The sequence below is a fragment of the Astatotilapia calliptera genome, chromosome 5, assembly GCF_900246225.1.
Source record: "Astatotilapia calliptera chromosome 5, fAstCal1.2, whole genome shotgun sequence".
Lineage (NCBI taxonomy): Eukaryota > Metazoa > Chordata > Actinopteri > Cichliformes > Cichlidae > Astatotilapia > Astatotilapia calliptera.
In genome coordinates, this window is record NC_039306.1 from 38,136,518 (window position 1) to 38,158,122 (window position 21,605).

The 21,605-nt window shown below is 42.6% G+C and overlaps 1 protein-coding gene across 2 annotated transcripts in view; it reads left to right on the forward strand.

The window, feature by feature from the left end:
• Nucleotides 1–1,573: 1,573 nt before the first annotated feature.
• Nucleotides 1,574–21,605, forward strand: part of cntn2 (contactin 2) — a 93,020-nt gene continuing 72,988 nt past the window's right edge. For both annotated transcript variants that reach the window (XR_003272497.1, XM_026169168.1), the window contains exon 1: nt 1,574–1,829. The gene's annotated coding sequence lies outside the window, so the exon portion shown is untranslated. The remainder of the gene's footprint in view (nt 1,830–21,605) is intronic.

A 21,605-nucleotide genomic window follows, 5' to 3' on the forward strand; every position in this document is an offset into this window, starting at 1 on the left:
TTGGCAGTAGATGTAATCCTGGATTAAGGGACCAACATGGCTTTAAATTTCAGACTTAGAACCATATTTTTTAACCATATAGCTGTAAAAACATATGACAGCGGTTCTATTGTGGAATGGATAAATATTTTTCCTTATTGACTTGTTATCTATATTACTGCTAATAATTAGCCGTTGTGTTTGGACAGCAACGAACAGAAGCTTAAACAACATTTTAATAGAAATGTTTAATACAGAACTACTAAATGCTAACCTCTTTAAACGTTTGTTGCCAAAAGCCAGATAGAGGGCTGATGTCATGCATGTGTGTATGCATGACATCAGCCCTGTATCGACATACAGTTCTGGGGCTTGTTCGGGGGCTTCCTCTCTCCCCCTCGTCCCCGGGGAAACGGGGTGTGGTGGGAGGATGGGCGCTAACACCTGCCGCCGCTCTGCTTCATTGGTAGGCGGCCTAGCGCCGCAACAAAAGGGAAAGAAAAAATGCCGCCTTTGTATCTGACAGATGGCGAAGCTGCGTCAAGCTCACGGACCGAGAGAGCGAATAGTACCGGAAGTAGCTTGAATTTGTCTTCAAAATAAGAGTTTTTGGCCAGCCGTCTGACGCCATTAGTTTTGCTGTACTTGCTTTAAATGAACTGGAATGACTGACTGTTCGCTTTATAATTTCAAATAAAGTTAAAAAAAATATGCGAGGATCATAGTGGCTATAAATCAAATACAGCACACATGAAGACAAAAGTCAACATCTTCATTTTGATATTTTTGTTCTAATTTATATATTTCAAGAATATATTTCACAAAGTTTGATGAAATATGTAAATATGCGTATTTTATTTTGTCTTGTCATCGCCTTGTCTCCACCCTGTGTCCTGTTGTACGTTTGGTGTCACGTTTCACACTAAATTAAAAAATAAAATACATTAACTAATAAATAATGTAGGTCAAACGCACCAGTATTACTGAGGCACAGCTTTTAACTGTTCACCATGTACGTTTGTGCTTGTCTGAAATATGATATATATATACACATATATTTAGTTTATTTATGAGATTTATCAGATGAGACAATATTTCTCCAGCGGAAGTGACAATGTTTTTACTTGAATGAATTGGTATCAAACACAAGGAGTTCAGCTGTTTCAACCTGCCTCATTGCTGTGGTTAGTTATAACACAGCTTAGGGTAAATTGTAACGTATGAGGGAGACCCATCACAAAATATGAAGCTTAACAACTCTATTGCACACTGACCAACACTGAAACCTTTTCTTCACCTAGACTATAAAGCACTCAGTTCCTGCTTTCACATCATGGCCAACTATCGCTAAAAGAAAAACGGTGGTAATGTTTTTCTTACTGTCTCCGTATGCTGAAAAAAATAGCAGAAGAAAAACATATTTATGCAGGTAGTTAGTGTTAGTAGCACCTGAGTCAAACTGACATCAAGTGGAATGATTCTGTTGTGAAAAATGCGTATCTTATGTTCTTTGGCAGTAAATATGTAAGTTGTTGTCCCGGGTTAGTAGATCAAATCTATCGGCTGTGGGGACCGGAAGTGTTGCTGCCGTATTTCTGCAGACTTGACAGTAGCGAGAAGTGACCAGAAGGTGATCGAAAGAAAGGCAAGACATTGTGAGGAGGAAGAAATTCGAGCAGGAGTAAGACAGGGAGGGCTGGAGGCTGGCCCATCATCGCAGTACCAGCGTTTGATAACGCAGAAGAGGAGAGCAGACGGACGGCAGACAGGGAGGACTGAGGACGCAGAGCAGCATCACGATCCGCGGCTGCGTCTCAGTGCCGGAGAGAAAGTGTCCGCATCTCGGCGAGGTAAACACAGCGACGCCTCTGCTTCCTCACTGGCAGCAGCACTAACATTTGATCTGGTGGTGTTCACACATCTGTCACATGTGTTCTTCCTTTACACTGACTCATAACGCCAACATGTAATGTGCTGTGCGTTATTAGCTACATTTCAACCGGAAATCTCTGCCTGTATGAAATAATGAAGCGTCCTGCATTAACCGAGGGGTCGCAGAATCAGATAAGATCTGTATATGTCAGAGATCATCTTCTTATTGTTGCTGCTTTGGGGTTGCATCCATGCAGGACACATATTCGTGTAGCGGCTCAGCCTCCTGGGGACACTGAAGCAGCTCGATCTTTCGGTTCCAAACAGAGTGAGTAGGGTGGGCATGAGGAGCAGAAAAACAGCCCAGTAATCTCCCGAAATCCCATCCAAGAAAACCGAGGTTCCTGTGGCTCCCAGGCTCTCTAATGATGGTCAGCCATTACATCGCGCTCTTCCCACCACTATAAAGGCATCTGCTAAGAATCTGGAACTTTTGAACAGCATTTGAAATTTGAATCCATGAACCATTACAAAAATCACTTTGCACATGTATCAGTCCTCCTCAGGCATCCAGAGGCTGCTTACACAACACGCCTATTCTTTTATCTCTTCAGCGGCTGCAAGTGAAATTCATTGTGAAATGTAATTAATAACATGAATCCCTACATGACCGGCTCCCACATATATCAGCTACTGAGACCTTCCTCCAGCATTCAGTTCCTCTGATCATCTGCTCTGAGTCTTTTTTAACTGTTGGACGCTCTTGTTTTAAAAAGAGGCAGCCGCACTTTGGAATAAGTTTCTTCAGCCAATCAAGTTGGCCGAATCGGTGCTTGGTTTTGAAGACCTGCTGAAAACTTGTTTTATACCTTACCTTAATCTTTCAGCTGTAATTTATGGCTATAAGTTCACAAACTAAAGTGTCTAAGGAAGTATTTCTCTGGTACTCGGTGTCAGGGGGACACCTGTACAGTGGCACAGGCCTACACATCTTACATGTGTTGTTTTATTACTGTGGCACTTTTTACTATGCTGATGTGTAAAAAATATAAATTTATCATCATGTTCTTGTTGTTCATGTTTACTGTTTATAATAAGATAACTAACACGGCTATTTTCAAACACCAAACAAATGAATACTTATTAAACACATATAAATAAACCTCATCCACCTGAGTCCGTCTGCATAAAAGGCTCAGGATGCAGCCGTATGAGGTGAGCATGGTAATTATAAGAGAATAAATGAAAATGATCAGTAATGATTTTGAATGAGAGAAATGCAGTAGCATCATGAACAGGAGGTATCAGTCATCCATCACTCAGTTACAATAATGACAGAGGTTTTTTCAGTCATTCACATTTTCTGTGAATTAACAGAAAGCTTATATTTTACAGTTACAGGACGGAACTGTTAGAACTGTAAGTTTGCACCTTGATCTCGTAGTTGCGTTGGTCAGGTCCATTTGAGATCAGCGTGGCTGTGATGTTTATGTGTAAAATGAGTTGTTCTTGAAGAAAAGTTCACAGCTGGAGTCCTGGAAGATAAACCTACGACCTAAAAGTCTTTTCTCATCCTGCTGTGTTGGAATGAGGCCTTGATGAAGTTGCTCGACTTTGTACTGAGTCTCTGTTTCCACGTTTTCACTTCTTCGGGCACGACCGGGAGACTGTTGTGCTGCAGGCATGGGCGTAAACTCTAACTAATTCAAGTCCAGTAGTAGACAAGAAGCATTAGCACAGAACTGGTTAGTTGAGAATTTATAGGATTTATGTGATTTGATCTTATGAGTCATATTATTTGGTTCAGATATTTGCTTTGTCCCTGCTAAATTGTTTAAATAAAAAAAATCCTACCTGCATTTAATCGTTTCCTTTTTAATCCTGTGAACTGGTAAAGATTAAACCGTGTATGCATCTTTTATGGTTCCTGGCTGTTCTAATCCTGTAAACAGATCTCCAGGACTTCTTTTCCTGACCGCTAAAGTATGACCTAGCCATTTTATCAAGTGCAAGGATCAGGGGCGAGCGTGGCTGTTGGTTGCAGCTAACTGTGAGGGCTGCTAGTTGGTCGCATCATGAGAGGATGTTAGGATTGTCCGCAGACCTAGTCAGTTACAGCTAGGCTGTCCCGTACAGTTACCCCTGTACAGGACGTCTGCAGCTATTATTATCATTAGTCTTTTATTTATCCAGGTAAAAAATCTCATTGAGATTAAAAATCTCATTTTCAAGAGAGACCTGGCATCATGGCAACAAAAGTCACATACCACATAGGTATATAAGATTTAAAACAAATACAGTATCCCACACCAACATGTGTAAAATATACAATAACAGATCAAATTAAGAGTACATTAAAAACAATCACACTGAGTAAAAGAGCTGGGGCCTCTTCTTCGTACCGCGCTAAGTGAGTTAGCTGGATGAGATTGTTGACGATTTCGCGTGATCCTGGATCAGTCGGTTCCCCGAAGCCCATCCGGGACTTGCTGTCATAGCAACAGAGCCATAAGCGTAAACCTGCTGGGGAGCAGGTTTACTTTATGTAAACAGGATTAGATCGCGGCCACACAGGTATGCCCGCGTCATTCATACGAAAGCAACAGCGATATTCCACCACTGTTTCACCATAAATAAATAACATCAATGTAACTAAAGACAATGCAGCACTTGATCCATTTATTGATTTCACACAGATACATACAGGTCATTCCCTAAAAAAGGGAAATGTACTATTAATCATTCTATTACATGTATGTGATTATTACAGATGTAATTCATATTTCAGAGTAGTAATTGTAAATTACTTCGTGTAATCAAGATGAGAGACCACGGCTATAAAAGTGAAGGTGGATTTGGGAAGTCTGTCGCAGCCATGTCCTGTCCGTATACGCGAGCCACCCATTGTGGAAGGTGCAAGATTGATAAGGAGAGTCCTCAGAATTCAGCGTATATTGCGGGACAGACAGGATCCTTTAGCTCAGCGCGACAGTGTGCTCATAGAGAGATATCGATTTCCCCGTGAGGGTATTATTCACTTAACCAACTTGTTGACGAGGGGGTGCAGGACCACCACCTGTCTTTTTTTTTGCTCTGCCCTTTTCTTGGTTGCTGTTATAAACAAACAAACAGATTATTCTAGGGTCTCTTTCCAAGAGACTAAAAGCAATATAAGTGATAAATATTACCATTCTGTAGAATATTCTTATATTTCACTTTTACTTGTTCCCATGTTCTTGTGGGTCCTGTTGTGGCTCTAATGTGAAAGGGGATATAATATAACATATTATAATATAATATAATGTAATATAATATTGGATAATATGGTGTGATATGATAAATCTACCCTACCGCCTACTGGTGTTGGCCAGAGGGGCCGATGGCGCAATATGGCAGCCTGGCTTCTGTCAGTCTGCCCCAGGGCAGCTGTGGCTACAACCGTAGCTGCCTCCACCAGTGTGTGAATGTGAGAGTGACTGAATAGTGGCATTGTAAAGCGCTTTGGGTGCCTTGGAAAGCGCTATATAAATCCACTCCATTATTATTGTTATTATTGAATTACTTACGAGTTTGATTTGTCAGCAACTTTCTGCCAGCCCTCTCTCCTTGCTTTTGCAGCCTTTGCAGTGTTCCCTTGCGTTTTAATTAAACTCTGAAACTCCTGAAATCCCTCACTCAAGAGTTCTTGCTCTGCTGCCGAAAAATACCGAGCGCGCTCCTTCGACATTTTCGCCGACCAATCAAAGGGTTGCCGATCAGTGTTTCTACTATCGATGCGTAGCCCCTGTTGGGCCACCCAGTGATCTCACATTACTTCATCCAGCTATACTAATCGTCAACAACAGGTGTGTTCGGGGAACCGGAATAGCGAGCTCAGAGTTAGCGCGATGATTTGATCTTGGATGTTTCATTTGATCTTGGATGTAGTAAGCGACGTACGAAGCACAGGGCCCTGTTCTCTCGTTCCTTTAAGACAGACTTAAACTCTCCCAAGGTAACCAGTTCTGATAATTTCAGTTCCTCCTGCAGATTATTCCAGGAAGCAGTGGCAGCGTATTTAAAAGCCTTTTCCCCAATACTGTTCTGATTTTTGGGACAATCAATTGTATGATTTTGTGCGAATGAAGGTTGTATTGGTTGTGGTTTTTACACATATAAACACATAAATAAGATGGAACCAGCCCAAGGAGAGATTTATAAATAAAGATCAACCAATGGGAGAGTCTGCGAATATGCAAAGATGGACATTTAGCAGCAGCAGACAAAGAACAATGATGTACATGATTTCCATAGCCAGTAATAAAACGTAAAGCACAATGGTCCACAGTATCCAACCTCTTTAGGTAGTGGGCAGGTGCATTCATAAAAAGCAGGTCACCATAATCCAATAAAGGTAAAAAGGTTGCACGAATCAAATGTTTTCTCACTTGGAGGGAGAAACAGGATTGGTTTCTAAAAAAGTAACCTAGTTTTAGTTTTAACTTCAACACAAGCCTTTGGATGTGAGTCTTAAATGACAAATTCTGATCTATAATGATCCCTAGATACTTGTAGGATGTGACCATTTCAATTTCAGTTCCTTGAATTGTTTTAATCTTAGGAGACGTAGCTAACAACTCTTTGCCATTTGAGAATAACATGAACTTGGATCTCTCTGCATTTAACACCAACTTAAGTTGAGTTAAATGGGACTGAACGACATCAAAGGCAGACTGCAGAAACTGCAGGGTTTGTGCTACTGAAGGGGATGAACAATAAATAATTGTATCATCTGCATAAAGATGAAATGCTGCATTTGACAAATTATCACAAAGGTTGTTTATGTAAAGAGGAAATAGCAATGGCTCTAATATGGAGCCCTGCGGAGCTCCTTTGGATACTGGGAGAAAAGAGGAAGAAGACCCAGCAGCATGGACACACTGGTTTCTTGCTGACAAGTAATTTGAAAACCAACTTACAGCATTTACAGATAGACCAATATTGTTTAGTCTATGTAATAAAATAGCATGGTCAAGTCAAGAAAAAGAGCAGCACAGGAGGTTTTGCAGTCCATTGAATCAACGATGTCATTAACCACTTTAACAGCAGCAGTTATTGTGCTGTGTTGTTTTCTGAATCCTGACTGATGTTGGGAAAGAACAAAAAGTCTTTCAGTTTACTTTTGCTAGAACACACAATTTGGGCCTGTAGTGTTAACCTAACAGGCTAACAGAAACTAACACATCTGCAGTGAAGACTGACCATCCCATGACTGTCGGCGAACGGTGAACTTGATGACCCTTGTGGTTCACCAATACTTAACGTAGACATAACGTTGCTGTTCTGAGGTCAGTTTTGAGCGCTGAAGGAGAGTTTAAAAAAGCTACAGCAAATAAACACAAAATGTATTACTTAGATGTCTTAACTAGTGCTGTCAGCGTTAATCTCGTTAAAATGACGCAGATCGCACCGTGAATGGGGCTGCACAGCGCTAACACATTAACGAGCTAACCGCGCTAACGCGTTGACGCCATGCAGCCCCAAGCACGGGGCGATCCTGGCTAACTCCCTTACGGAGATTTGCTGCGTTAACGCGTTTATGGCGTTAACGTCATTTTAACGACTAACACTGACAGCACTACTCTTAACATTAGTTTTACTAATAATGTATGGATTTCATTTTAAAATGCAGTAAACTGTGAACCACTTGCATCTTTTAAACTCTCCTTCAGCGCTCTGCACATCTCTGATGAATCGCTACAGTCATTCTGAGGCCCAAAATAACCCTTTCAGACAGCTGGCCCAGATTATCATTACCATTGCAACAGATTCTTTATCACACATGAGACGACCATTTAAATGGGTCCCTGATCCCACACGTAAGGCCAACAACTTCCAAACCCTGCTCAAATATCTGTGTCTGGCTGTGATGTTACACGGTCCCCTTTCCATGAATCAAAGTATTTACAGATCAGTGGTATATAAATAGTCCTCGGCCTTGTATTTTCCCCAACTTTAGGAAAACGTTGAAATGAGGCATTTTTGTGTTTCTCATTTCAGTGCTTATTGTTTGGCTGTTGTGCATTATATTGAAAATCTCATCACTTCTTAATGATGAAATAAGAGCTTCCCATCTGTAGATAACCAGCAACCCCATCTCTCCCTGTCTGTTAAAACGGTGTTAGTGAATGCCATTGATTAATAAAATCAATCACAGGCGAATGAAGTCGAGAACGAGGGGATGTAGGAGTTTCCATATCTGACAGTTAAAGACACACTAAAGACAGCCACTGCACTATAGAGAACAGTTTGTGCTGGTATTTGTCAAGCTGTTTGAAACATTGCTGTTTCATTTGACTTGCATTATAGTAATAACTATCATGTGACACTGCACCTGTTGGGCACATCCTGCATGATATTTACAGTTTTGCTCTGGAAGTTGGTTGCAAGTAAGGTGCTATGCAAAAACATCCTTGTGATTCCTTTGGTTGCTAACAGATTGCTACGGTTGTCTGTAGTTTCCATATTTGTCTGCAAATACTTGTAAACGATGGTAAAACTTCAAAAAGCACCATGCACTTATTAAAGCCATAACAAACTGCTTCTTAAAGTTAAAAATCCATCACGGCGGTGAAGCTTTTCTCATGTGTATATTTTCACTCCAGTTTTTGTTTAAAAAATTATATTTAAACTACAATTTATAAAGTTTTGTTGTGAGGTGGGGAATATTGCTGTGTGATACTACACAGCAATATTCATGTGTGTTACGCCCCAATCTAGGGATACTGGTACGCAACATAAGAGTTAGAAAAAAAGGAAGTGACCCCGCCCTGGTCCCCAAAACCATACACAGGGGAAAACGATTTCTTAGTGAAACAGTGGTTTGTTGTCTAAACCAGGGGTCGACAACCCTAGGCACGCGTGCCACAGTTGGCACGCGAAGGGTTAACTGATGGCACGACCATAGCTGGACTGGCCATCGGCCCACCGGGCCGATGATTTTATTTTATTTTTTTTGTAACGGTATAAACAATGAAAGGTGGTGGATCGGCCAGATGCTGGCCGGTGTGTAAAAATAACTCAGCTGTTTGATGGTGGCTGTGGTGGAGCTTCCTCAGATTCAGTAACAAGTGGTGGAGGCCAGCAGGTGGAGGAGCAGAGACCCGAGGCGGCCGCCGGTCCGAGCGTCAGGTGAACTGAACTTCAGGTAAGAAGTTATGACCTGCAGTCTCTCTGGGTCAGATATGAACCAAGTTTAGGTGGAGTTTATTTTCGTTGCTAGCTAGCATGTTATATGTTATTGCTAGCAGTTTCTATACAGCTGGGTGGTGCTATGATGTTACTGATAGTGAACTTTGTTTTATTCATAAGGTTAGTTAGTAGAGTTGCCAAATGTCCTGTAAAAAGACAGAATCGTCTCGCATTCAGAGAAAATATTACGCGTTTCATGTTGAGCTGAGAAGGAACACAGTTTGTCCTTCAGCTAGAATGGAAAAGGCACAAAGCTGGAGTTATTCTGTGTCTTCGCTGCACAGCTGCCTCTTCTTCTCTCATTCTCTCCCCCTCCCTCTCCTGTTGTTACTTCAATCATGAAACTGATCAATGATCAGCTGATCGTCTTTTCTCTCTTGTTTGTTTATCGCTCACTTTGCGCCAGAAAGAGGAAACCAGCGGATGTTGCGCTAAACAACAGCAGCACGTTTAAGCTTGATCAGCTGTTGTTAGAATTTATTTAATATTAATTTCTAGTATCAGCTGATGTTTGCTGGAGCCACAGCTGTAAAGCTGCTGGTCATGATGTCTGTTTAGATATGTGGTAAGAGGGAAACATGAAGATGAAACCAGGAGATGTCCTTACTGAACCATCAGAGCTGAACAGGTGATGGAGAAACAGGTTTACCTTTTAGGTGACATGAATGAGTTGAAGGGAAGTTATGAACTGTTTCTGAGAGGCAAATATCACCAGGATCCTTTTTTATGTAGCTGACAGCTGGTGACTGTGCAGGGGCGGGTCTAGCAAAGTGTTGCCAGGGGGGCAGGTAGGGCATTAACAGGGAGAGGGGGGCACAAAGAAATACTTTTCTTTCTTATTCTCATTTAAAATGTCTCGCTTTTAATAAATAATTATCTGAATCTTACGACCAAAGTTTTTATCTCATGTCAAATGTATAGAAATCACACATATTCCAACAAGACTGTGCATCACTGTCACAGCAGCATTTTCATTCAAAGGCTTTATGGCTTTAATACCTGGGGGGCTGGTCTCTCGTCAAAATGCCCGGGCTGATTTTTTGTTGTTGTTGTTCATATAGAACGTTATTAAATTTATTGCTAATGCAATCATATGGCACACTGACCTCTGAGGAAATTTTAAATGGCACTCGCCATCAGAAAGGTTGCCGACCCCTGGTCTAAACTGAAGCGTGACTCCGGGGTGAACAAAGGCCAAAATAACAAACAAAACCAGCTTAATCAGTCAAGGAGGTGCTACCTAAATCAGAATCAGAATCAGAATACTTTATTGATCCCTGGGGGAAATTATTTTTTGTTACAGTGCTCCATTTTAAACCAACATTAAGACAAGACAGACAATACACTAACTAAGAATAGTACAATATATACATATATATACATACATACATACATAAGTCACTCATAAATAAATAGTTGGAAAAGAAACATGTGTAGTTGTAGCAGCAAACAGTGTGTTAAGTGCATGCGTTGTACAGGGAGATGGCCACAGGCAGGAATGATTTCCTGTGTCGTTCAGTGGTGCTTTTCGGTAATCTCAGTCTCTCACTGAACGAGCTCCTGTGACTGACCAGCATGTCATGGAGTGGGTGGGAGGTGTTATCCAACATTGTCTTTATCTTGGACAGCATCCGCCTCTCCGACACCACCTTGAGGGAGTCCAGCTCCATCCCCACAACATTGCTGGCCTTACGGATTAGTTTATTAACCCTTTAGAACCGATCGGAGCGGGCATGCTCTGTTATGCGTAACTATTTTTAAATCCCGGTAGCACTGCAACCACGTAAGCTAGCGCAAAAAATTTTTTTGCATATGAAACCGGAGGAGTTGTACTTACATATTGTGCCATCAGCTTGTCCTAGGTCACGGTTTCCTTCCACATAAAGCTTTGCAAAAACTGCATAAAAAGCACTTGCATGAACAGAAACATAATATTCCAGAAACACGCTTTGCCGGTCCGATCAGCTGTTCATAACACTTCCTACGTTGGAATAGACGTCAGCGCGAACTTTTGCATTTCCGCCATTACCTGGCCGAAACCGGAAGTGACGTCATTTTCGCGGAAATGTAGTCTTTTTTGCGATCAGGGCCTCAGGGCCTATACTGCTCTTTTTAAAAGTTATCTTTGACTTTATGACTTTCTGTGTCGTTTCTGGGATGCTTAGGACTCATATTGCACTGCTGGAAATAGTTTATTTTGATGCATATGCTGCTTTTTTGCAAATTTGCAGTATAATATTTATTTTCGTTTTTCCTGCAGTGTATAAAAATTGGTGTATTTCAAAAATAAAACTATGAAGACACTCAAAATAAATTTCCTGTGGTGGGAAACTATTTTGTGCAACTTTTTTGTATTTACAGTTTTGAGGGATAAGCCTCTTAAATTTCTCTAACTAGAAATATATGTTAAAAAAACAAAAATGATTTTAAATTTTTTTGTAGTTTATTGCACTTTTTTGCAATTTATGTAATTACTATGCACTTAATGAATACATATTATTAAAATCTGGGCTATAATGGTTGTATTGATGTATAGCAACTTGAAATGCTCCCAAAAATGGCTCCACAGCATGTAAAAATATAATATAAGCTCTGGCAGACTTGGTTCTATGGTAGGTCTTAAAGGGTTAAGTCTGTTGGCATCTGCGACCCTCAGCCTGCTCCCCCAGCATGCAACAGCATAGAGGATCGCACTGGCCACAACAGACTCATAGAAAATCCTCAGCATTTTCTGGCAGATGTTGAAGGACCTCAGTCGCCTCAAAAAATAGAGACGACTCTGGCCCTTCCTGTAAAGTGCTGTGGTGTTTTTAGCCCAGTCCAGTTTATTGTCAATGTGTACTCCAAGGTATTTATAGTCCTCCACAATGTCAACACTGACCCCCTGAATTGAAACAGGGGTCAAGTGTTTCCTGGTCTTCCTGAAGTCCACGATCAGTTCCTTGGTCTTTGCCACGTTGAGCTGCAGATGATTCTGCTCACACCACGTGACAAAGGAGTCGACCACAGCCCGGTACTCTGTCTCATCATCCCTGCTGATGCATCCAACCACCGCAGAGTCATCAGAAAACTTCTGAAGATGGCATGTCTCCGTGCAGTGGCTGAAGTCTGTGGTGTAGAGGGTGAAGAGGAAGGGGGAGAGGACAGTCCCCTGTGGTGCCCCTGTGTTGCTGATCACCTTGTCAGACACACACTGTGGGAGACGTACATACTGTGGTCTTCCTGTCAGGTAATCAACAATCCAGGACACCAGAGAAGCATCCACCTGCATCGCTGACAACTTATCACTCAGGAGGGTCGGCCTGATGGTGTTGAAAGCACTGGAAAAGTCAAAAAACATGACCCTCACAGTGCTCGCCGGCTGGTCCAGATGGGTGTAGACACGATTGAGCAGGTAGATGATGGCGTCCTCAGTTCTGAGACGAGGCTGATAAGCGAACTGAAGGGGATCCAGGTGTGGTCTTACTATGGGTCGCAGCTGGTCCAGGATGAGCCTTTCCAGGGTCTTCATGATGTGGGAGGTCAGTGCCACGGGCCTGTAATCCTGGGGGCCACTGGGACGTGGCGTCTTTGGTACAGGGACGAGGTATGATGTCTTCCACATCACCGGGACCCTCTGCAGACTCAGACTCAGCATAAACAGTTTATGAAAGACTCCACACAGCTGGGGGGGCACAGGCCTTGAGGACAAGGGGACTCACTCCGTCTGGTCCAGCAGACTTGCCTGAGTGAAGTCTCCTCATTTGCATCTCAACCTGGTATTGAGTGAAGGTGATGGGTGGGGGAGGGGTGTCAGGAATCTCACAGGAGGCAACATGTGAAGAGAGAGGCTGGCACAGTGGTGTGGCTCTGGATTCCAGGCTGACTGCAGGTGAGGTTGTGGGGGTGGGAGCAGACACTGTGGTGTGATGTCCTCGGCGTGAGGCTCACAGAGTGTTTCCCAGTCGGTCACCTCGAAACAGCCCTGTAGTTCCGCTATTGCCTCCTCTGACCACCTCCTAACAGTCCTGGTGGTCACAGGTTCCCTCCTCACAATTGGCACATAGCGGGGGGTGAGGTGAATCAGGTTATGATCTGACCTACCAAGTGGGGGGAGGGAGGAGGAGCTGTATGCATCCTTGACGTTAGCATACAGTAAGTCTAAAGTTTTCTCTCCCCTGGTGGGACAGTCCACATATTGTTTGAATGTTGGTAGTGTATTGTCCAGTGATACATGGTTGAAGTCACCCGAGATCACAATAAAGGCACTCGGGTGCTGAGTCTGTAGCCGAGCTATGGCAGAGTGGATAGTGTCACATGCAGCTGTGGGGTTAGCAGAGGGGGGAACATAAACAGCCACCAAGATGACGTGAGAGAATTCCCTGGGTAAATAATACGGCCTGAGTCCAACAGCACACAGTTCAGTGTCCGGGCAACAAATCCTTTCTTTGATTGTTATGTTGGCAGGGTTACACCACCGGTTGTTAACTAAAACAGCAAGCCCACCTCCTTTCCGCTTACCGCTAGCGATGCTGTCCCTGTCCGCCCGAACAGTGTGGAAGCCTTCCACGGAAGCATTCTCATCGGGAATGACCTGGTGCAGCCATGATTCGGTGAAACACATCAGGCTACACTATCGGTATTCCCTCTGACTCCGTACCAGTGCTGAGAGCTCGTCGATTTTACTTGCCAACGATCGCACATTTCCCATCACGATAGACGGCAGACACGGTTTAAACCTCCTCCTCGCTTCGAGCCTCCGCTGTCTCACCGTCACCTTTTTTCTTCTCTTCTGTCCTTGACCTCTGCATCCCCGATGTGTTTTCCTCCAAATTTCAGCTGGTACTTCTGCGGGCCTGGCCAGCGAGCCGGCCGGCATCAGGGCGATCAGCTGATCTCTGGAGTAAACAGTCCGTGCGTGTAGGAGATGTGCCGCGGTCCCGTTCCATGATAAAAGTAACAGTTCCACGGCCACCAGAAGAACAAAAACTCTCTCAATCCACATGATTGAGTAAGAGATAGAAAACGGAGGAAAATACAAGTCAGAAAAAAAAAGAATACGTAAGAAAAAAGAGCTAAACTAAGAGAAAAGCAGGAGCGACTGTAACAGGCTGCACGCTGGTTGGCGCATGCGCACTAAACCCTACGTGATGAAAAGAACAAACAAAAGACAAATGCTACGCCTAACTCCCTAACTGAATAACAGGAGGAAACTATACAGAAAACAACAGGGAAGCTCACCCCTTCGGCTTCAGTGACTATTTACAAGAGAAGGCTGATTTACACACTATATACAACCTCAGTAAGTCACGAGAATCACAAATATCACAGTTTGGAGGAAAGGCTCAGGTCAGTTGCTGCCCCGGGACAACTGCTGGTGACAGATTTTGAAGCAACCACATGATCAGGGGACCGATCAGCAGCCGCCAGCTAATTCAATCAGGGACCTGCAGAGACTTAAAGACACAGCGAAAGAAGCAGCCACCAAAACACATTATGGCCAGGGCCATAACAACGTGTCATTCCAATACCAAGTAAATTCATTCAATTCAGTTGTAGTCATACAGCGCCAAATCACAACAGCAGTCACCTCAAGGCGCTTCATATTGTAAGGTAGACCCTGCAATAATACATACAGAGAAAACTCAACAATCATATGACCCCCACAGATGCTCAATAGGGTCTAAGTCTGGGGACATGGTTGGCCAGTCAAGTACTTTTACCCTCAGTTTAGCAAGGCACTGGTCTTTATGGAGGTGTGATTGGGGTTGTTATCATGTTGGAACCTGTCCTGTGGCCCAGTTTCTGAAAGGAGGGGATCATGCTCTGCTTCAGTACATGTTGGCATTCATGGTTCCCTCAATTAACTGTAGCTCCCCAGTGCCAGCAGCAATCATACGTCTATTTTTAAAAGACCACCTCTGGATATGACGCTGAGCACATGCACTCAGCTTCTTTGGTGGATCATGGCGAGGTTTGTTCTGAGTGGAACCTGTCCTGTTAAACTGCTGTATGGTCTTGGTCACCGTGCTGCAGTTCAGTACCTGAGACCTTGTAACACTGACGTGTCACATGACACCAGGGAGGGAAATGGCTAACTGGGCACAATTTGGACATTTTCACTCAGGGGTGGACTGACTTTTGTTGCCAGTGGTTTAGACATTAACAGCTGTATGTTGAGTTATTTTGAGGGGACATCAAATTTACAGTATACAAGCTGCACACTGACTACTTTACATTGTACCAAAGTGTCACATCTTCAGTGATGTCCCTTGAAAGGATACATTAAAATATTTACAAAAATCTGAGAGGTCACTCACTCTTATGAGATAGTGTATATACTGATGTGCATATTGACTCCTCCTCTAAAGCTGCCCTCACTCATCTGGGAGGCCTCTTGACTGAGTGCTGAGGAGATGGACTGTATAATTAAACTATATGGAAAGATCATCAGGTAAACAAGCGGGTCCTCATGTAATGCTGTCATCATGAGATTGTGACGAAAAACACAATTTAGACTCTAAAGTTAGTAATGATATTTGTAGAATTGGGTGCGTCTAAAAAGAGCACCTGTAATTGTTGGAGACATAAGGTCTCCTCAATACCTACATTTTTTATTTGAAAAAAACCTCCATAACACAAGACTAGAATTAAGGCCATATAGCCATCATCTGCTGTAACCACTCATCCATGTTGTCCAATATTTTCATCACTCAATAAGGCAGAAAACAGTGCTACCACATTTTTGTAATGACATTAGACATGACACTGTACATTCCCGTAGCCGCTTTTGTTTAGGAAGGAGGAGCCAGGGGTCGAACCACCAAGCTTCCGATCAGTAGGTGACCTGCTCTACCTCCTGAGCTACAGCCACCCCGCTGTGCTTCATTTATTGCTTCCTGTAGCATAGAATAAACTGGGCCATCTTTTAGGAAAAGTGAGGGAGAAAAAAATTGTCCCTCAATTCATTGCGACGGATATTTATGCAATCACTCATAACATTAACATGATAAGCAATGTTGGACAGATTGTGTAACTGTTAATTGAAGCTAGGGCTGCAATCATTCATACTTTGAATAATTGGATTTTAAAATATTCTCTACACAACTTTTTTGCTTCGATGCTTCTGTAGTGCACGCTCTGTAGCGTGCAATTTTAACAATGCAAATGCGATCATGTATAGAACATTTGCGACTAATGTCCACACTAATACATTTTCGTTTGAAAACGCATCTTTTTCTCTCTGTTTTGGCCATTTTTCGTCAAGGAAAACTGAGTGTTTTGAAAACACTCGCCAAAGTGGATACATTTGACAACACCATTTTTGCATCGCAGTGTGGACTGTGAAAAACGGGGGCTTTTGTTTGACGCATTTTAGTCATATGATGTAGTCATGTGACCAATTCAACTAAGATGGCGGACGGCATTGTACAGCAGTTTTTTGTTTGCTCTCAATTTTGACAGCCCCATTAAAGATTAATATCAGTTTGTACTTGCTCCAGATAGCTCACTCACTTTTGCAGCTTTGCACTCTTGGAACCAGTATCTGTTACACACCGTAAAGCGCAAAGAGGCGGAGCCGTCACTGTGATGGTGAGCTCAGGCTGAGTGAAAGAAAATAGCCTCTAAAACAGCAGCACAGTTCTTGTGATCACCATTAAAACTTTACAAAAATCAAAGCACCTGATCGACAAACTCTGACGTGAAGAAAAGTGAACTTTGTAGCTGCTACATTCACCACCATTTGTTTTACACAGCCAACAATCTGCAGTAAGCCTCCAGAAGGTGTTTAAAATACGCAGAGGAACTGTTAACTCAGTCTGAGACCAGAAAGGTTTAAATATACAGCTTACTGAAGGCTGAGGGCAGCTGTCCTGTTTTACATGGACACGGACAGGGTGAGTCTAAAGGGGGGCAAGGGGTGTACTAGACCATATTCATTTTAAGGTTTTCATTCATTCATTTCATTCATTTTTCCGATTAAAAGTGAAATTATATAAAATACTATCTCAGTTGCTTTTACATTTATTAATATAAATATTAAAGCTTGTTTGATGGCAGATGCTCCCTTCACCCTGGCCAAAAAGACTAAAATGACCAAAGAAAAAGTGGAAAACAGCTAAACATGAGAGGTTTTTGGACAAAGTTTGTGTTTTTTCCATTGTTTAAGCACCGGTTCGAGCACCGTTTCAAAAGTACCGGTTTGGCACTGGTATCGAATAAAACCTAAATAATACCCATCCCTAGTCTGGACTTCTTTAAGTTGCTTGAAGACGTTTCACCTCTCATCCGAGAAGCTTCTTCAGTTCTAAGGTCAAATGGTGGATAGTCCCAGATATAAACCTAGTGGGAGTTTCCCCCCACAGAGGGACAAAAGGACCCCCTGATGATCCTCTAATCACCTGAGCCAAGGTGTGAAACTGGGCGTGGGTCCCAATCAGCCAGAGTTTCGGGTGTGTTCATTGTGAAACCTGGCCCCACCTTATCATGCGAATTCCTGAGATCAGATGGCCCAGGATGTGAGTGGGCGTTAAGGCGTCTGGGAAGGGATCTCAAAACTGGATTATAGATGGCAGAGAGTTGGTGTCGTAAACCCCGCCTCTGTTCAAAGATGGTCGCTCACAGTGGACATAGATGCTTCTTTCACTCCTCTTTCAAACCATCTGTCCTCTCTGTCCAAAATGTGAACATTGGCATCCTCGAAAGAGTGACCTTTGACCTTTAGATGCAGATGGACTGCTGAGTCTTGTCCTGTGGAGGTGGCTCTTCTGTGTTGTGCCATGCGCTTGTGAAGTGGCTGTTTGGTCTCTCCAATGTAGAGGTCTGGGCATTCCTCGCTGCACTGTACAGCATACACCACATTGTTAAGTTTGTGTTTTGGCGTTTTGTCTTTCGGGTGAACCAGTTTTTGTCTGAGTGTGTTGCTGGGTCTGAAATGCACCGGGATGTCATGCTTGGAGAAAACTCTCCTGAGTTTCTCTGATACACCGGCTACATAGGGGATGACAATGTTGTTGCGTCTGTCCTCCCTCGCTGGTGTCTGGTCTTCCTTTCTTTGCTGACTTTAACAACGCCCATTTAGGATAGCCGCACGTTTTGAGTGCTTCCTTTACATGTGTGTGTTCCTTCTTTTTCCTTCAGGCTTAGAGGGAACATGTTCTGCCCGGTGGTGTAGGGTCCTAATTACTCCAGGTTTGTGTTCCAGAGGGTGATGGGAGTCAAAGAGGAGGTACTGGTCCGTGTGTGTGGGCTTCCGGTAAACTTCGATGTTAAGGTTGCCGTTCTCTTCAATGTGCACAGCGCAGTCCAGGAAAGGCAAACAGTCGTCCTTTGTGTCTTCCCTGGTGAACTTGATGTTCTTATCCACAGCGTTAATGTGCGCAGTGAAGGATTCCACTTCTTGTGTCTTGATTTTGACCCAGGTGTCGTCCACATATCTGTACCAGTGGCTGGGTACTCTTCCTTTGAAAGAGCCAAGAGCCTTCCTTTCCACTTCCTCCATGTAAAGGTTGGCTACAATAGGTGATACGGGGGAGCCCATGGCACAGCCATGTTTTTGTCTGTAAAAGCCTTCGTTGTATTTGAAATATGTAGTGGTGAGGCAGAGGTCTAACAGTGTGCAAATCTGATCGGGTGTGAAGTTGGTCCTGTCTAGATAGCCCAAGTTCTCACTAGTAAGTGAGAACAGTGAGTAGAGCACTGCTTTCCCCTTTTAAGGCAAGGCAAGGCAAGGCAAGTTTATTTGTATAGCACAATTCAACAACAAGGTGATTCAAAGTGCTTTACAGAGACATTAGAAACAAAAACAAATAAAAAGCATGATTTAAAATTGATTAAAACAAACTAACAAACAAACAAAACAGTATATAAAATCAAAACAGATAAAATCAGAACAGTAGATAAAATCAGTAGTTAAATGTAAGTTTTGAAATTTAAGCTTAAAAGTGTGGATTTGGTGCTTTATTCAAATGCAGCTGAGAACAGGTGAGTCTTCAACCTGGATTTAAATAAACTGAGTGTTTCAGCTGATCTGAGGCTTTCTGGGAGTTTGTTCCAGATATAAGGAGCATAAAAGCTGAATGCAGCTTCTCCGTGTCTGGTTCTGACTCTGGGAACTGATAAAAGACCGGATCCAGATGACCTGAGGGATCTGGAAGGTTCATACTGGGTCAGGAGGTCACTGATGTATTTTGGTCCTAAACCATTCAGAGCTTTATAGGCCAGCATCAGAACTTTAAAGTCTATCCTCTGACGGACAGGCAGCCAGTGTAAAGACCTCAGAGCTGGACTGATGTGGTCCACTGTTTTGGTCTTAGTGAGGACTCGAGCAGCAGAGTTCTGAATGAGCTGTAGTTGTCTGACTGATTTTTTAGGTAGACCTGTAAAGATGCTGTTACAGTAATCAAGCCTACTAAAGATGAATGCATGGACTAGTTTTTCCAGGTCCTGTTGAGACATCAGATCTTTTATCCTTGAAATATTCTTGAGGTGATAGTAAGCTGACTTTGTTATTGTCTTAATGTGTTTTTCTAAGTTTAGGTCTGCATCCATCACTACACCCAAATTTCTCGCCTGGTTTGTGGTTTTTAGATGTATAGATTGAAGTTCTCTGGTGACCTGTAATCGTTTTTCTTTGGCTCCAAAGACTATTACCTCAGTTTTGTTTTTGTTTAGCTGGAGAAAATTGTGGCACAACCAGTCATTGATTTCCTCAATGCATTTACCAAGAGCCTGTACAGGGCCTCGGTCTCCTGGTGACATTGTGATATATATTTGTGTGTCATCTGCATAGCTGTGATAGTTTATTTTGTTGTTGTTTATAATCTGTGCCAGTGGGAGCATGTAGATGTTAAACAGAGGGGGTCCCAAGATGGAACCTTGGGGAACTCCACATGTGATACTTGTCTGCTCAGATGTGAAGTTACCTATTGATACAAAGTATTTCCTGTTTTCTACGTATGTTTTGAACCAGTTTAGTACAGTTCCTGAAAGACCTGTCCAGTTCTCCAGTCGTTTGAGTAATATGTTGTGGTCAACTGTATCAAATGCTGCACTGAGATCCAGTAAAACTAGGACTGACATTTGTTTAATGGGAAGACCTGGTTAAAAATTGCACTACTGTGTTCAGTTATAGGCAAGGCAAGGCAAGGCAAATTTATTTGTATAGCACAATTCAACAACAAGGTGATTCAAAGTGCTTTACAGAGACATTAGAAACAAAAACAAATAAAAAGTATGATTTAAAATTGATTAAAACAAGCAAACAAACAAACTAACTAAACACACACATTTCACACCTGTTCGCGCGATCTGAACCCTTATCGTAAGGGGAGCTACCAGTCCTTCTGTGGACCAGCTACTTTCTATTTTAAATTCCCTGAATTTAAAATACTCTCTAGACCCAGTCTAGACCCAGCTAGGGAGCTACCCAGAGCTCTAAACCTACTTAACAAACAAACAAACAAACAAAACAGTATATAAAATCAAACAGATAAAATCAGAAATAGATATGATCAGTAGTTAGTGTAAGTTTTGAAATTTAAGCTTAAAAGTGTGGATTTGGTGTTTTATTCAAATGCAGCTGAGAACAGGTGAGTCTTCAACCTGGATTTAAATAAACTGAGTGTTTCAGCTGATCTGAGGCTTTCTGGGAGTTTGTTCCAGATATAAGGAGCATAAAAGCTGAATGCAGCGTCTCCGTGTCTGGTTCTGACTCTGGGAACTGATAAAAGACCGGATCCAGATGACCTGAGGGATCACACCGTTTTGTGATCACTGCTGTTGATATATTTATGTGGGCTGAGATTTTACTTTCAAAGAAAACACAGTAATGATCAGACAGGCCCACATCAGACACAGTAACCTTTGAAATGCTCAGGCCTTTGGAGATCAGTAGGTCAAGAGTGTGTCCTCTATTATGTGTGGCCTCTGTTACATGCTGAGTCAGCCCAAAGTTGCCCAGAGTGTTACTCAGGTCTTTAGTCCCTTTGTCCTGAGGGTTGTCCACATGAATGTTAAAATCCCCAGCAATAATTACACAGTCAAAATCAACACAGATCACAGACAGCAGTTCACTGAGGTCATTAAAAAAGTCTGTGCAGTATTTGGGAGGCCTGTAAACATTAAGAAACACAACTTTGGATGGGGCCTTCAGCTGTAAAGCCACATATTCAAAAGCCTGAAAACTTCCAGGAGATAGCTGCTTACATTGAAATGGTTCATTAAATAAGACAGCGACCCCTCCTCCTCTCCTGCTCACCCTGGCCTCACTGATAAAACTGTAGTTAGGAGGGGTCGTCTCGATGAGAACAGCTCCACTGTTACTTTGGTCCAACCAAGTTTCAGTTAAAAACATAAAATCAAGGCTGTGCTCAGTGATTAAATCATTAATTAAAAATGTTTTCCCAGCTAGAGATCTAATGTTTAATAAAGCCAACTTAAGTGTTTTAGAGGTATTACTTGTCCCCTCGTGTTTGGGAGCAGTCTGTGGCACACAAGGTATGTTTACTATGTTTAAGGATCTTTTAGAGTGCAGCTCTCTGTGT